Source organism: Lolium perenne, chromosome 2 (genome assembly GCF_019359855.2).
Source record: "Lolium perenne isolate Kyuss_39 chromosome 2, Kyuss_2.0, whole genome shotgun sequence".
NCBI lineage: Eukaryota > Viridiplantae > Streptophyta > Magnoliopsida > Poales > Poaceae > Lolium > Lolium perenne.
In genome coordinates, this window is record NC_067245.2 from 209,577,338 (window position 1) to 209,594,530 (window position 17,193).

Consider the following 17,193-nt stretch of genomic DNA (forward strand, 5'->3'; position numbering starts at 1 on the left):
ATCAAAATAAAAAATCAGAAAAATTAAAAACCAAAGCACATAGTTTTCTTATGTCATATAGTTAGCATTAAAGTTGATATAAACAAGGTTTAGATATATTCAAACAAGAAAAATCATGTATCTACCCCTAACCCTAAACTTTGTATGTCTTATGTAGTCAAGCATGAAGAGAAGTACGTGGTTTTGGGTTTCAAACTTGGAATTTCAAGAACCCCCCAAAAGCTTCATTTTAGAGTGACTAAAGGATCCAGGTCGGGCTTACCTTTTATTTTCATGTTTTAAACTTGTTTAAATATTGGTTAAGCCTAGGATTTGACCAAGATCAAATGGGCATAAAAATTAAGAAAAAATCAAAAAAAAAATGAAAACCAAAGCACATAGTATTATTATGTCATATAGTGAGCATCGATAGTTTGACCTAAATTTGAAATCAAAGAGAAGGTGGTTAGAAAAAATCGAAATTGGCAAAGCAAATCATGAAATCATAAATTTGTGATGCACTATAGCTATGAAAAGTATCAAACAATGCATACCAAAATGATTTTTTAGAGGAATACTAGTTCAACATATTTTAGTTTTATATTAGTAGCCCAAAATCGAAGTAGTAGTTGGATATTTTTGAACTTGATCTGTAGTAGTGGGCAAAACCCTAGTTTAACATATTTAATCATAGATTCGTAGGTCGATTTTTCTACTTTTTTATTATTAGTATGCAGCACATGTGTGTTTGCCCGTCGAGTGAAACTCGGAGGAAGAGGGATCACTCGGAAGGAGAGAAGAAGGGAGAGAATTATGGTGTCTCCCCTTTTTTGTGTGATGATGTTGACTTTTGTGCAGGGTTTGTCAGTGAGCAGGAGCGAGCGAGCGAGCGAGCGAGCGAGTCGAGCGAGGCCGAGAATGAGAGAGATTTGTTTTTTTTTGTGAGAGGGACAACCGAAGGATCCAGAAGGACCCACATACTTCCGATACGCATCCTGATGCGTCTTCTCTTGACAAAGAAAATGGCTGGGAGTTTGCGTACCTATTGCGCGTGACTTGTGCTCACTGAAGTGTGGGACCTCACGCATGGGCACCACACGTAAGTGACAGACCTGTTGATGTAAAAACTCGGTTGATTATTATACTACTACATTTATACAAAGTTTCCTATGGATTCAAGGGTACGAAAGCCAAGTTAAATCATTTACATGACATTATTTTTTCCATGAAGCCAAGTTAACTCATTTATCAATTGGTACATTTTGGAGTGACTAAGAAGGATCCAGGGTTACTTTTTCATTTTCATGTTTTAAACATGTTTAAATCTTGGTCAAACCTATGACTTGACCAAGATTCAAATGGGCATAAAAATTCAAAAAAAATCAAAAAAAAAAAAAACAAAAGCACGCCGTCTTCCTATGTCATATAGTAAGCATTCAAGGTGATAAACAAGGTCTGGCATATTCAAACCACAAAAATCATGTATCTACCCCCTAACCCTAAACAAGGCTCCAGGCTTACCCTTTTCATTTTCATGTTTTAAACTTGTTCAAATCTTGGTCAAACTTAGGATTTGACGAAGATTCAAATGGGCGTAAAAATACTTAGAAAAATCATGTACGTATCTACCCCAAACCCTAAACTCTATCTTACGAAGCCAAGCATGAAGAGAAGTGGTTTTGGGTTTCAAACATGGAAATTTCAAAAACCTCCCAAAAGCTTCATTTTAGAGTGACTAAGAAGGATCCATGCTTACCTTTTATTTTCATGTTTTAAACATGTTCAAATCTTGGTCAAACCGTACGTACCTAGGATTTGACCAAGATTCAAATGGGCATAAAAATTCAAAAAAAAATGAAAAACCAAAGCACATAGCCTAGCTTCTTATATATGCCATATAGTAAGCACTCAAGTTGATAAACAAAGTCTAGACATATTCAAACCAGGAAAATCATGTATCTACCCCTAACTCTAAACTTTGTCTTAATTATGAAGTCAAGCATGAAGAGAAGTCGTTTTGGGTTTCAAACATGGACATTTCAAAAACCCTCCCAAAAGCTTCATTGTGGTGTGACGTACTAAGAAGGATACATGCTTACATTTTCAACAACCCCCCTAAAAGCTTCATTATAGAGTGACTAAGAAGGATCCAGTCTGGCGGGCTTACCTTTTATTTTCTTGTTTTAAACTTGTTCAAATCTCGGTCAAACCTAGGATTTGACCAAGATTCAACATGTGCATCAAAATTCAAAAAAAATTATAAAAATTAAAAACCAAATTAAAGCACATAGTGTTCTTATGTCATATAGTAAGCATTAAAGTTGATAAACAAGGTCTAGACACATATTCAAACAAGACAAATCATGTATCTATACCCCTAACCCCTAAACTCTATCTTATGAAGTCAACAACATGAAGAGAAGTGGTTTTGGGTTTCAAACATGGAAATTTCAAAAACCTCCCAAAAGCTTCAATTTAGAGTGACTAATATATATAAGAAGGATCCATGCCTGCTTACCACCTTTTCATTTTCATATTTTAAACTTGTTTAAATCCGTGTCAAATTAAACCAAGGATTTGACCAAAAGATTCAAATGGGCATAAAATTTAAAAAAAATCAGAAAAATGAAAAACAAAAGCATATAGTCTTCTTATGTCATATAGTAAGCATTCAAGTTGATAATTAAACAAGGTTTGGACATGCATATTCAAACCTAGGCAAATCATGTATCTATCCCCTAGCCCCTAAACTATATCTTATGAAGTCAAGCATGAAGAGAAGTGGTTTTGGGTTTCAAACATGAAAATTTCAAGAACATCCCAAAAACTTCATTTTAGAGTGACTAAGAAGGATACAGGCTTCCCCTTTTCATTTTCATGTTTTATACTTGTTTAAATCTTGGTCAAACCTAGGATTTGACAAAGATTCAAATGTGCATCAAAATAAAAAATCAGAAAAATTAAAAACCAAAGCACATAGTTTTCTTATGTCATATAGTTAGTATTAAAGTTGATATAAACAAGGTCTAGATATATTCAAACAAGAAAAATCATGTATCTACCCCTAACCCTAAACTCTGTCTTATGTAGTCAAGCATGAAGAGAAGTGGTTTTGGGTTTCAAACTTGGAAATTTCAAGAACCCCCCAAAAGCTTCATTTTAGAGTGACTAAAGGATCCAGGTCGGGCTTACCTTTTATTTTCATGTTTTAAAATTGTTCAAATCTTGGTCAAACCGTACCTAGGATTTGATCAAGATTCAAAAATGGGCATAAAATTTCAAAAAAAATGAAAAACCAAAGCATATAGCCTTCTTATGTCATATAGTACGTAAGCACTCAAGTTCATAAACAAGGTCTAGACATATTCAAACCAGAAAAATCATGTTTCTACCCCTAGCCCCAAACTTTGTCTTATGAAGTCAAGCACGAAGAGAAGTCGTTTTGGATTTCAAACATGGAAATTTCAAAAACCTTCCCAAAAGCTTCATTTTGGAGTGACTAATTAAGAAGGATACAGGCTTACCTTTTCATTTTCATGTTTTAAACTTGTTTAAATATTGGTTAAGCCTAGGATTTGACCAAGATCAAATGGGCATAAAAATTCAGAAAAAATCAAAAAAAAAAAAAAGAAAACCAAAGCACATAGTATTATTATGTCATATAGTAAGCATTCAAGTTGATAAACAAGGTCTAAACAACAAACTAGACAAATCATGTATCTACCCCCTAACCCTAAATTAACTCTGTCTTATGAAGTCAAGCATGAAGAGAAGTGGTTTTGGGTTTCAAACATGGAAATTTCAAAAAACTCCCAAAAGCTTCTCATTTTAGAGTGACTAAGAAGGATTCAGGCTTACCTTTTCATTTTCATGTTTTAAACTTGTTCAAATCTTGGTCAAACTTAGGATTTGACCAAGATTCAAATGGGCATAAAAATTGGGAGGAAGGGTATGAATTACAATTCAAAAAAAACAAGGTAACTTAAATACTTGGATGCCCCAAAGATGTGTGGAAGCCCAAAACAATGGCAAAACATGTGCGCACGCTGCATCCAATTCAAGTAGAACACATAGTAGGCATCGATAGTTTGACCTAAATTTGAAATCAAAGAGAAGGTGGTTAGAAAAAATCGAAATTGGCAAAGCAAAGCATGAAATCATAAATTTGTGATGCACTATAGCTATGAAAAGTATCAAACAATGCATACCAAAATGATTTTTTAGAGGAATACTAGTTCAACTTATTTTAGTTTTATATTAGTAGCCCAAAATCGAAGTAGTAGTTGGATATTTTTGAACTTGATCTGTAGTAGTGGGCAAAACCCTAGTTTAACATATTTAATCATAGATTCGTAGGTCGATTTTTCTACTTTTTTATTATTACTATGCAGCACATGTGTGTTTGCCCGTCGAGTGAAACTCGGAGGAAGAGGGATCACTCGGAAGGAGAGAATAAGGGAGAGAATTATGGTGTCTCCCCTTTTTCGTGTGATGATGTTGACTTTTGTGCAGGGTTTGTCAGTGAGCAGGAGCGAGCGAGCGAGTCGAGCGAGCGAGTCGAGCGAGCGAGTCGAGCGAGGCCGAGAATGAGAGAGATTTGTTTTTTTTTGTGAGAGGGACAACCGAAGGATCCAGAAGGACCCACATACTTCCGATACGCATCCTGATGCGTCTTCTCTTGACAAAGAAAATGGCTGGGAGTTTGCGTACCTATTGCACGTGACTTGTGCTCACTGAAGTGTGGGACCTCACGCATGGGCACCACACGTAAGTGACAGACCTGTTGATGTAAAAACTCGGTTGATTATTATACTACTACATTTATTCAAAGTTTCCTATGGATTCAAGGGTACGAAAGCCAAGTTAAATCATTTACATGACATTATTTTTTCCATGAAGCCAAGTTAACTCATTTATCAATTGGTACATTTTGGAGTGACTAAGAAGGATCCAGGCTTACTTTTTCATTTTCATGTTTTAAACATGTTTAAATCTTGGTCAAACCTATGACTTGACCAAGATTCAAATGGGCATAAAAATTCAAAAAAAAATCAAAAAAAAAAGAAAAAACAAAAGCACGCCGTCTTCCTATGTCATATAGTAAGCATTCAAGGTGATAAACAAGGTCTGGCATATTCAAACCACAAAAATCATGTATCTACCCCCTAACCCTAAACAAGGATCCAGGCTTACCCTTTTCATTTTCATGTTTTAAACCTGTTCAAATCTTGGTCAAACTTAGGATTTGACGAAGATTCAAATGGGCGTAAAAATACTTAGAAAAATCATGTACGTATCTACCCCAAACCCTAAACTCTATCTTACGAAGCCAAGCATGAAGAGAAGTGGTTTTGGGTTTCAAACATGGAAATTTCAAAAACCTCCCAAAAGCTTCATTTTAGAGTGACTAAGAAGGATCCATGCTTACCTTTTATTTTCATGTTTTAAACATGTTCAAATCTTGGTCAAACCGTACGTACCTAGGATTTGACCAAGATTCAAATGGGCATAAAAATTCAAAAAAAATGAAAAACCAAAGCACATAGCCTAGCTTCTTATATATGCCATATAGTAAGCACTCAAGTTGATAAACAAACTCTAGACATATTCAAACCAGAAAAATCATGTATCTACCCCTAACCCTAAACTTTGTCTTAATTATGAAGTCAAGCACGAAGAGAAGTCGTTTTGGGTTTCAAACATGGACATTTAAAAAACCCTCCCAAAAGCTTCATTGTGGTGTGACGTACTAAGAAGGATACATGCTTACATTTTCAACAACCCCCCTAAAAGCTTCATTATAGAGTGACTAAGAAGGATCCAGTCTGGCGGGCTTACCTTTTATTTTCTTGTTTTAAACTTGTTCAAATCTCGGTCAAACCTAGGATTTGACCAAGATTCAAAATGTGCATCAAAATTCAAAAAAATTATAAAAATTAAAAACCAAATTAAAGCACATAGTGTTCTTATGTCATATAGTAAGCATTAAAGTTGATAAACAAGGTCTAGACACATATTCAAACAAGACAAATCATGTATCTATACCCCTAACCCCTAAACTCTATCTTATGAAGTCAACAACATGAAGAGAAGTGGTTTTGGGTTTCAAACATGGAAATTTCAAAAACCTCCCAAAAGCTTCATTTTAGAGTGACTAATATATATAAGAAGGATCCATGCCTGCTTACCACCTTTTCATTTTCATATTTTAAACTTGTTTAAATCCGTGTCAAATTAAACCAAGGATTTCACCAAAAGATTCAAATGGGCATAAAATTTAAAAAAAACCAGAAAAATGAAAAACAAAAGCATATAGTCTTCTTATGTCATATACTAAGCATTCAAGTTGATAAACAAGGTTTGGACATGCATATTCAAACCTAGGCAAATCATGTATCTATCCCCTAGCCCCTAAACTATATCTTATGAAGTCAAGCATGAAGAGAAGTGGTTTTGGGTTTCAAACATGAAAATTTCAAGAACATCCCAAAAACTTCATTTTAGAGTGAGTAAGAAGGATACAGGCTTCCCCTTTTCATTTTCATGTTTTATACTTGTTTAAATCTTGGTCAAACCTAGGATTTGACAAAGATTCAAATGTGCATCAAAATAAAAAATCAGAAAAATTAAAAACCAAAGCACATAGTTTTCTTATGTCATATAGTTAGCATTAAAGTTGATATAAACAAGGTCTAGATATATTCAAACAAGAAAAATCATGTATCTACCCCTAACCCTAAACTCTGTCTTATGTAGTCAAGCATGAAGAGAAGTGGTTTTGGGTTTCAAACTTGGAAATTTCAAGAACCCCCCAAAAGCTTCATTTTAGAGTGACTAAAGGATCCAGGTCGGGCTTACCTTTTATTTTCATATTTTAAAATTGTTCAAATCTTGGTCAAACCGTACCTAGGATTTGATCAAGATTCAAAAATGGGCATAAAATTTCAAAAAATGAAAAACCAAAGCATATAGCCTTCTTATGTCATATAGTACGTAAGCACTCAAGTTCATAAACAAGGTCTAGACATATTCAAACCAGAAAAATCATGTTTCTACCCCTAGCCCTAAACTTTGTCTTATGAAGTCAAGCACGAAGAGAAGTCGTTTTGGATTTCAAACATGGAAATTTCAAAAACCTTCCCAAAAGCTTCATTTTGGAGTGACTAATTAAGAAGGATACGGGCTTACCTTTTCATTTTCATGTTTTAAACTTGTTTAAATATTGGTTAAGCCTAGGATTTGACCAAGATCAAATGGGCATAAAAATTCAGAAAAAATCAAAAAAAAAGAAAACCAAAGCACATAGTATTATTATGTCATATAGTAAGCATTCAAGTTGATAAACAAGGTCTAAACAACAAACTAGACAAATCATGTATCTACCCCCTAACCCTAAATTAACTCTGTCTTATGAAGTCAAGCATGAAGAGAAGTGGTTTTGGGTTTCAAACATGGAAATTTCAAAAAACTCCCAAAAGCTTCTCATTTTAGAGTGACTAAGAAGGATTCAGGCTTACCTTTTCATTTTCATGTTTTAAACTTGTTCAAATCTTGCTCAAACTTAGGATTTGACCAAGATTCAAATGGGCATAAAAATTGGGAGGAAGGGTATGAATTACAATTCAAAAAAAACAAGGTAACTTAAATACTTGGATGCCCCAAAGATGTGTGGAAGCCCAAAACAATGGCAAAACATGTGCGCACGCTGCATCCAATTCAAGTAGAACACATAGTAGGCATCGATAGTTTGACCTAAATTTGAAATCAAAGAGAAGGTGGTTAGAAAAAATCGAAATTGGCAAAGCAAAGCATGAAATCATAAATTTGTGATGCACTATAGCTATGAAAAGTATCAAACAATGCATACCAAAATGATTTTTTAGAGGAATACTAGTTCAACTTATTTTAGTTTTATATTAGTAGCCCAAAATCGAAGTAGTAGTTGGATATTTTTGAACTTGATCTGTAGTAGTGGGCAAAACCCTAGTTTAACATATTTAATCATAGATTCGTAGGTCGATTTTTCTACTTTTTTATTATTACTATGCAGCACATGTGTGTTTGCCCGTCGAGTGAAACTCGGAGGAAGAGGGATCACTCGGAAGGAGAGAAGAAGGGAGAGAATTATGGTGTCTCCCCTTTTTCGTGTGATGATGTTGACTTTTGTGCAGGGTTTGTCAGTGAGCAGGAGCGAGCGAGCGAGTCGAGCGAGGCCGAGAATGAGAGAGATTTGTTTTTTTTTTGTGAGAGGGACAACCGAAGGATCCAGAAGGACCCACATACTTCCGATACGCATCCTGATGCGTCTTCTCTTGACAAAGAAAATGGCTGGGAGTTTGCGTACCTATTGCACATGACTTGTGCTCACTGAAGTGTGGGACCTCACGCATGGGCACCACACGTAAGTGACAGACCTGTTGATGTAAAAACTCGGTTGATTATTATACTACTACATTTATACAAAGTTTCCTATGGATTCAAGGGTACGAAAGCCAAGTTAAATCATTTACATGACATTATTTTTTCCATGAAGCCAAGTTAACTCATTTATCAATTGGTACATTTTGGAGTGACTAAGAAGGATCCAGGCTTACTTTTTCATTTTCATGTTTTAAACATGTTTAAATCTTGGTCAAACCTATGACTTGACCAAGATTCAAATGGGCATAAAAATTCAAAAAAAAATCAAAAAAAAAGAAAAAACAAAAGCACGCCGTCTTCCTATGTCATATAGTAAGCATTCAAGGTGATAAACAAGGTCTAGCATATTCAAACCACAAAAATCATGTATCTACCCCCTAACCCTAAACAAGGATCCAGGCTTACCCTTTTCATTTTCATGTTTTAAACCTGTTCAAATCTTGGTCAAACTTAGGATTTGACGAAGATTCAAATGGGCGTAAAAATACTTAGAAAAAGCATGTACGTATCTACCCCAAACCCTAAACTCTATCTTACGAAGCCAAGCATGAAGAGAAGTGGTTTTGGGTTTCAAACATGGAAATTTCAAAAACCTCCCAAAAGCTTCATTTTAGAGTGACTAAGAAGGATCCATGCTTACCTTTTATTTTCATGTTTTAAACATGTTCAAATCTTGGTCAAACCGTACGTACCTAGGATTTGACCAAGATTCAAATGGGCATAAAAATTCAAAAAAAAATGAAAAACCAAAGCACATAGCCTAGCTTCTTATATATGCCATATAGTAAGCACTCAAGTTGATAAACAAACTCTAGACATATTCAAACCAGAAAAATCATGTATCTACCCCTAACCCTAAACTTTGTCTTAATTATGAAGTCAAGCACGAAGAGAAGTCGTTTTGGGTTTCAAACATGGACATTTAAAAAACCCTCCCAAAAGCTTCATTGTGGTGTGACGTACTAAGAAGGATACATGCTTACATTTTCAACAACCCCCCTAAAAGCTTCATTATAGAGTGACTAAGAAGGATCAAGTCTGGCGGGCTTACCTTTTATTTTCTTGTTTTAAACTTGTTCAAATCTCGGTCAAACCTAGGATTTGACCAAGATTCAAAATATGCATCAAAATTCAAAAAAAATTATAAAAATTAAAAACCAAATTAAAGCACATAGTGTTCTTATGTCATATAGTAAGCATTAAAGTTGATAAACAAGGTCTAGACACATATTCAAACAAGACAAATCATGTATCTATACCCCTAACCCCTAAACTCTATCTTATGAAGTCAACAACATGAAGAGAAGTGGTTTTGGGTTTCAAACATGGAAATTTCAAAAACCTCCCAAAAGCTTCATTTTTAGAGTGACTAATATATATAAGAAGGATCCATGCCTGCTTACCACCTTTTCATTTTCATATTTTAAACTTGTTTAAATCCGTGTCAAATTAAACCAAGGATTTCACCAAAAGATTCAAATGGGCATAAAATTTAAAAAAAACCAGAAAAATGAAAAACAAAAGCATATAGTCTTCTTATGTCATATACTAAGCATTCAAGTTGATAAACAAGGTTTGGACATGCATATTCAAACCTAGGCAAATCATGTATCTATCCCCTAGCCCCTAAACTATATCTTATGAAGTCAAGCATGAAGAGAAGTGGTTTTGGGTTTCAAACATGAAAATTTCAAGAACATCCCAAAAACTTCATTTTAGAGTGACTAAGAAGGATACAGGCTTCCCCTTTTCATTTTCATGTTTTATACTTGTTTAAATCTTGGTCAAACCTAGGATTTGACAAAGATTCAAATGTGCATCAAAATAAAAAATCAGAAAAATTAAAAACCAAAGCACATAGTTTTCTTATGTCATATAGTTAGCATTAAAGTTGCTATAAACAAGTTCTAGATATATTCAAACAAGAAAAATCATGTATCTACCCCTAACCCTAAACTCTGTCTTATGTAGTCAAACATGAAGAGAAGTGGTTTTGGGTTTCAAACTTGGAAATTTCAAGAACCCCCCAAAAGCTTCATTTTAGAGTGACTAAAGGATCCAGGTCGGGCTTACCTTTTATTTTCATGTTTTAAAATTGTTCAAATCTTGGTCAAACCGTACCTAGGATTTGATCAAGATTCAAAAATGGGCATAAAATTTCAAAAAAAATGAAAAACCAAAGCATATAGCCTTCTTATGTCATATAGTACGTAAGCACTCAAGTTCATAAACAAGGTCTAGACATATTCAAACCAGAAAAATCATGTTTCTACCCCTAGCCCTAAACTTTGTCTTATGAAGTCAAGCACGAAGAGAAGTCGTTTTGGATTTCAAACATGGAAATTTCAAAAACCTTCCCAAAAGCTTCATTTTGGAGTGACTAATTAAGAAGGATACAGGCTTACCTTTTCATTTTCATGTTTTAAACTTGTTTAAATATTGGTTAAGCCTAGGATTTGACAAAGATTCAAATGTGCATCAAAATAAAAAATCAGAAAAATTAAAAACCAAAGCACATAGTATTATTATGTCATATAGTAAGCATTCAAGTTGATAAACAAGGTCTAAACAACAAACTAGACAAATCATGTATCTACCCCCTAACCCTAAATTAACTCTGTCTTATGAAGTCAAGCATGAAGAGAAGTGGTTTTGGGTTTCAAACATGGAAATTTCAAAAAACTCCCAAAAGCTTCTCATTTTAGAGTGACTAAGAAGGATTCAGGCTTACCTTTTCATTTTCATGTTTTAAACTTGTTCAAATCTTGGTCAAACTTAGGATTTGACCAAGATTCAAATGGGCATAAAAATTGGGAGGAAGGGTATGAATTACAATTCAAAAAACAAGGTAACTTAAATACTTGGATGCCCCAAAGATGTGTGGAAGCCCAAAACAATGGCAAAACATGTGCGCACGCTGCATCCAATTCAAGTAGAACACATAGTAGGCATCGATAGTTTGACCTAAATTTGAAATCAAAGAGAAGGTGGTTAGAAAAAATCGAAATTGGCAAAGCAAAGCATGAAATCATAAATTTGTGATGCACTATAGCTATGAAAAGTATCAAACAATGCATACCAAAATGATTTTTTAGAGGAATACTAGTTCAACTTATTTTAGTTTTATATTAGTAGCCCAAAATCGAAGTAGTAGTTGGATATTTTTGAACTTGATCTGTAGTAGTGGGCAAAACCCTAGTTTAACATATTTAATCATAGATTCGTAGGTCGATTTTTCTACTTTTTTATTATTACTATGCAGCACATGTGTGTTTGCCCGTCGAGTGAAACTCGGAGGAAGAGGGATCACTCGGAAGGATAGAAGAAGGGAGAGAATTATGGTGTCTCCCCTTTTTCGTGTGATGATGTTGACTTTTGTGCAGGGTTTGTCAGTGAGCAGGAGCGAGCGAGCGAGCGAGCGAGCGAGTCGAGCGAGGCCGAGAATGAGAGAGATTTGTTTTTTTTTGTGAGAGGGACAACCGAAGGATCCAGAAGGACCCACATACTTCTGATACGCATCCTGATGCGTCTTCTCTTGACAAAGAAAATGGCTGGGAGTTTGCGTACCTATTGCACGTGACTTGTGCTCACTGAAGTGTGGGACCTCACGCATGGACACCACACGTAAGTGACAGACCTGTTGATGTAAAAACTCGGTTGATTATTATACTACTACATTTATACAAAGTTTCCTATGGATTCAAGGGTACGAAAGCCAAGTTAAATCATTTACCTGACATTATTTTTTCCATGAAGCCAAGTTAACTCATTTATCAATTGGTACATTTTGGAGTGACTAAGAAGGATCCAGGGTTACTTTTTCATTTTCATGTTTTAAACATGTTTAAATCTTGGTCAAACCTATGACTTGACCAAGATTCAAATGGGAATAAAAATTCAAAAAAAATCAAAAAAAAAAGAAAAAACAAAAGCACGCCGTCTTCCTATGTCATATAGTAAGCATTCAAGGTGATAAACAAGGTCTGGCATATTCAAACCACAAAAATCATGTATCTACCCCCTAACCCTAAACAAGGATCCAGGCTTACCCTTTTCATTTTCATGTTTTAAACTTGTTCAAATCTTGGTCAAACTTAGAATTTGACGAAGATTCAAATGGGCGTAAAAATACTTAGAAAAATCATGTACGTATCTACCCCAAACCCTAAACTCTATCTTACGAAGCCAAGCATGAAGAGAAGTGGTTTTGGGTTTCAAACATGGAAATTTCAAAAACCTCCCAAAAGCTTCATTTTAGAGTGACTAAGAAGGATCCATGCTTACCTTTTATTTTCATGTTTTAAACATGTTCAAATCTTGGTCAAACCTAGGATTTGACAAAGATTCAAATGTGCATCAAAATAAAAAATCAGAAAAATTAAAAACCAAAGCACATAGTTTTCTTATGTCATATAGTTAGCATTAAAGTTGATATAAACAAGGTCTAGATATATTCAAACAAGAAAAATCATGTATCTACCCCTAACCCTAAACTCTGTCTTATGTAGTCAAGCATGAAGAGAAGTGGTTTTGGGTTTCAAACTTGGAAATTTCAAGAACCCCCCAAAAGCTTCATTTTAGAGTGACTAAAGGATCCAGGTCGGGCTTACCTTTTATTTTCATGTTTTAAAATTGTTCAAATCTTGGTCAAACCGTACCTAGGATTTGATCAAGATTCAAAAATGGGCATAAAATTTCAAAAAAAATGAAAAACCAAAGCATATAGCCTTCTTATGTCATATAGTACGTAAGCACTCAAGTTCATAAACAAGGTCTAGACATATTCAAACCAGAAAAATCATGTTTCTACCCCTAGCCCCAAACTTTGTCTTATGGAGTCAAGCACGAAGAGAAGTCATTTTGGATTTCAAACATGGAAATTTCAAAAACCTTCCCAAAAGCTTCATTTTGGAGTGACTAATTAAGAAGGATACAGGCTTACCTTTTCATTTTCATGTTTTAAACTTGTTTAAATATTGGTTAAGCCTAGGATTTCAACAAGATCAAATGGGCATAAAAATTCAGAAAAAATCAAAAAAAAAAAATGAAAACCAAAGCACATAGTATTATTATGTCATATAGTAAGCATTCAAGTTGATAAACAAGGTCTAAACAACAAACTAGAAAAATCATGAATCTACCCCCTAACCCTAAATTAACTATGTCTTATGAAGTCAAGCATGAAGAGAAGTGGTTTTGGGTTTCAAACATGGAAATTTCAAAAAACTCCCAAAAGCTTCTCATTTTAGAGTGACTAAGAAGGATTCAGGCTTACCTTTTCATTTTCATGTTTTAAACTTGTTCAAATCTTGGTCAAACTTAGGATTTGACCAAGAGTCAAATGGGCATAAAAATTGGGAGGAAGGGTATGAATTACAATTCAAAAAAACAAGGTAACTTAAATACTTGGATGCCCCAAAGATGTGTGGAAGCCCAAAACAATGGCAAAACATGTGCGCACGCTGCATCCAATTCAAGTAGAACACATAGTAGGCATCGATAGTTTGACCTAAATTTGAAATCAAAGAGAAGGTGGTTAGAAAAAATCGAAATTGGCAAAGCAAAGCATGAAATCATAAATTTGTGATGCACTATAGCTATGAAAAGTATCAAACAATGCATACCAAAATGATTTTTTAGAGGAATACTAGTTCAACTTATTTTAGTTTTATATTAGTAGCCCAAAATCGAAGTAGTAGTTGGATATTTTTGAACTTGATCTGTAGTAGTGGGCAAAACCCTAGTTTAACATATTTAATCATAGATTCGTAGGTCGATTTTTCTACTTTTTTATTATTACTATGCAGCACATGTGTGTTTGCCCGTCGAGTGAAACTCGGAGGAAGAGGGATCACTCGGAAGGAGAGAAGAAGGGAGAGAATTATGGTGTCTCCCCTTTTTCGTGTGATGATGTTAACTTTTGTGCAGGGTTTGTCAAAGGAGCAGGAGCGAGCGAGCGAGCGAGTCGAGCGAGGCCGAGAATGAGAGAGATTTGTTTTTTTTGTGAGAGGGACAACCGAAGGATCCAGAAGGACCCACATACTTCCGATACGCATCCTGATGCGTCTTCTCTTGACAAAGAAAATGGCTGGGAGTTTGCGTACCTATTGCACGTGACTTGTGCTCACTGAAGTGTGGGACCTCACGCATGGACACCACACGTAAGTGACAGACCTGTTGATGTAAAAACTCGGTTGATTATTATACTACTAGATTTATACAAAGTTTCCTATGGATTCAAGGGTACGAAAGCCAAGTTAAATCATTTACCTGACATTATTTTTTCCATGAAGCCAAGTTAACTCATTTATCAATTGGTACATTTTGGAGTGACTAAGAAGGATCCAGGGTTACTTTTTCATTTTCATGTTTTAAACATGTTTAAATCTTGGTCAAACCTATGACTTGACCAAGATTCAAATGGGCATAAAAATTCAAAAAAAAAGAAAAAAACAAAAGCACGCCGTCTTCCTATGTCATATAGTAAGCATTCAAGGTGATAAACAAGGTCTGGCATATTCAAACCACAAAAATCATGTATCTACCCCCTAACCCTAAACAAGGATCCAGGCTTACCCTTTTCATTTTCATGTTTTAAACTTGTTCAAATCTTGGTCAAACTTAGAATTTGACGAAGATTCAAATGGGCGTAAAAATACTTAGAAAAATCATGTACGTATCTACCCCAAACCCTAAACTCTATCTTACGAAGCCAAGCATGAAGAGAAGTGGTTTTGGGTTTCAAACATGGAAATTTCAAAAACCTCCCAAAAGCTTCATTTTAGAGTGACTAAGAAGGATCCATGCTTACCTTTTATTTTCATGTTTTAAACATGTTCAAATCTTGGTCAAACCTAGGATTTGACAAAGATTCAAATGTGCATCAAAATAAAAAATCAGAAAAATTAAAAACCAAAGCACATAGTTTTCTTATGTCATATAGTTAGCATTAAAGTTGATATAAACAAGGTCTAGATATATTCAAACAAGAAAAATCATGTATCTACCCCTAACCCTAAACTCTGTCTTATGTAGTCAAGCATGAAGAGAAGTGGTTTTGGGTTTCAAACTTGGAAATTTCAAGAACCCCCCAAAAGCTTCATTTTAGAGTGACTAAAGGATCCAGGTCGGGCTTACCTTTTATTTTCATGTTTTAAAATTGTTCAAATCTTGGTCAAACCGTACCTAGGATTTGATCAAGATTCAAAAATGGGCATAAAATTTCAAAAAAATGAAAAACCAAAGCATATAGCCTTCTTATGTCATATAGTACGTAAGCACTCAAGTTCATAAACAAGGTCTAGACATATTCAAACCAGAAAAATCATGTTTCTACCCCTAGCCCCAAACTTTGTCTTATGAAGTCAAGCACGAAGAGAAGTCGTTTTGGATTTCAAACATGGAAATTTCAAAAACCTTCCCAAAAGCTTCATTTTGGATTGACTAATTAAGAAGGATACAGGCTTACATTTTCATTTTCATGTTTTAAACTTGTTTAAATATTGGTTAAGCCTAGGATTTCACCAAGATCAAATGGGCATAAAAATTCAGAAAAAATCAAAAAAAATGAAAACCAAAGCACATAGTATTATTATGTCATATAGTAAGCATTCAAGTTGATAAACAAGGTCTAAACAACAAACTAGACAAATCATGTATCTACCCCCTAACCCTAAATTAACTCTGTCTTATGAAGTCAAGCATGAAGAGAAGTGGTTTTGGGTTTCAAACATGGAAATTTCAAAAAACTCCCAAAAGCTTCTCATTTTAGAGTGACTAAGAAGGATTCAGGCTTACCTTTTCATTTTCATGTTTTAAACTTGTTCAAATCTTGGTCAAACTTAGGATTTGACCAAGATTCAAATGGGCATAAAAATTGGGAGGAAGGGTATGAATTACAATTCAAAAAAACAAGGTAACCTAAATACTTGGATGCCCCAAAGATGTGTGGAAGCCCAAAACAATGGCAAAACATGTGCGCACGCTGCATCCAATTCAAGTAGAACACATAGTAGGCATCGATAGTTTGACCTAAATTTGAAATCAAAGAGAAGGTGGTTAGAAAAAATCGAAATTGGCAAAGCAAAGCATGAAATCATAAATTTGTGATGCACTATAGCTATGAAAAGTATCAAACAATGCATACCAAAATGATTTTTTAGAGGAATACTAGTTCAACTTATTTTAGTTTTATATTAGTAGCCCAAAATCGAAGTAGTAGTTGGATATTTTTGAACTTGATCTGTAGTAGTGGGCAAAACCCTAGTTTAACATATTTAATCATAGATTCGTAGGTCGATTTTTCTACTTTTTTATTATTACTATGCAGCACATGTGTGTTTGCCCGTCGAGTGAAACTCGGAGGAAGAGGGATCACTCGGAAGGAGAGAAGAAGGGAGAGAATTATGGTGTCTCCCCTTTTTCGTGTGATGATGTTGACTTTTGTGCAGGGTTTGTCAGTGAGCAGGAGCGAGCGAGCGAGCGAGCGAGTCGAGCGAGGCCGAGAATGAGAGAGATTTGTTTTTTTTTGTGAGAGGGACAACCGAAGGATCCAGAAGGACCCACATACTTCCGATACGCATCCTGATGCGTCTTCTCTTGACAAAGAAAATGGCTGGGAGTTTGCGTACCTATTGCACGTGACTTGTGCTCACTGAAGTGTGGGACCTCACGCATGGGCACCACACGTAAGTGACAGACCTGTTGATGTAAAAACTCGGTTGATTATTATACTACTACATTTATACAAAGTTTCCTATGGATTCAAGGGTACGAAAGCCAAGTTAAATCATT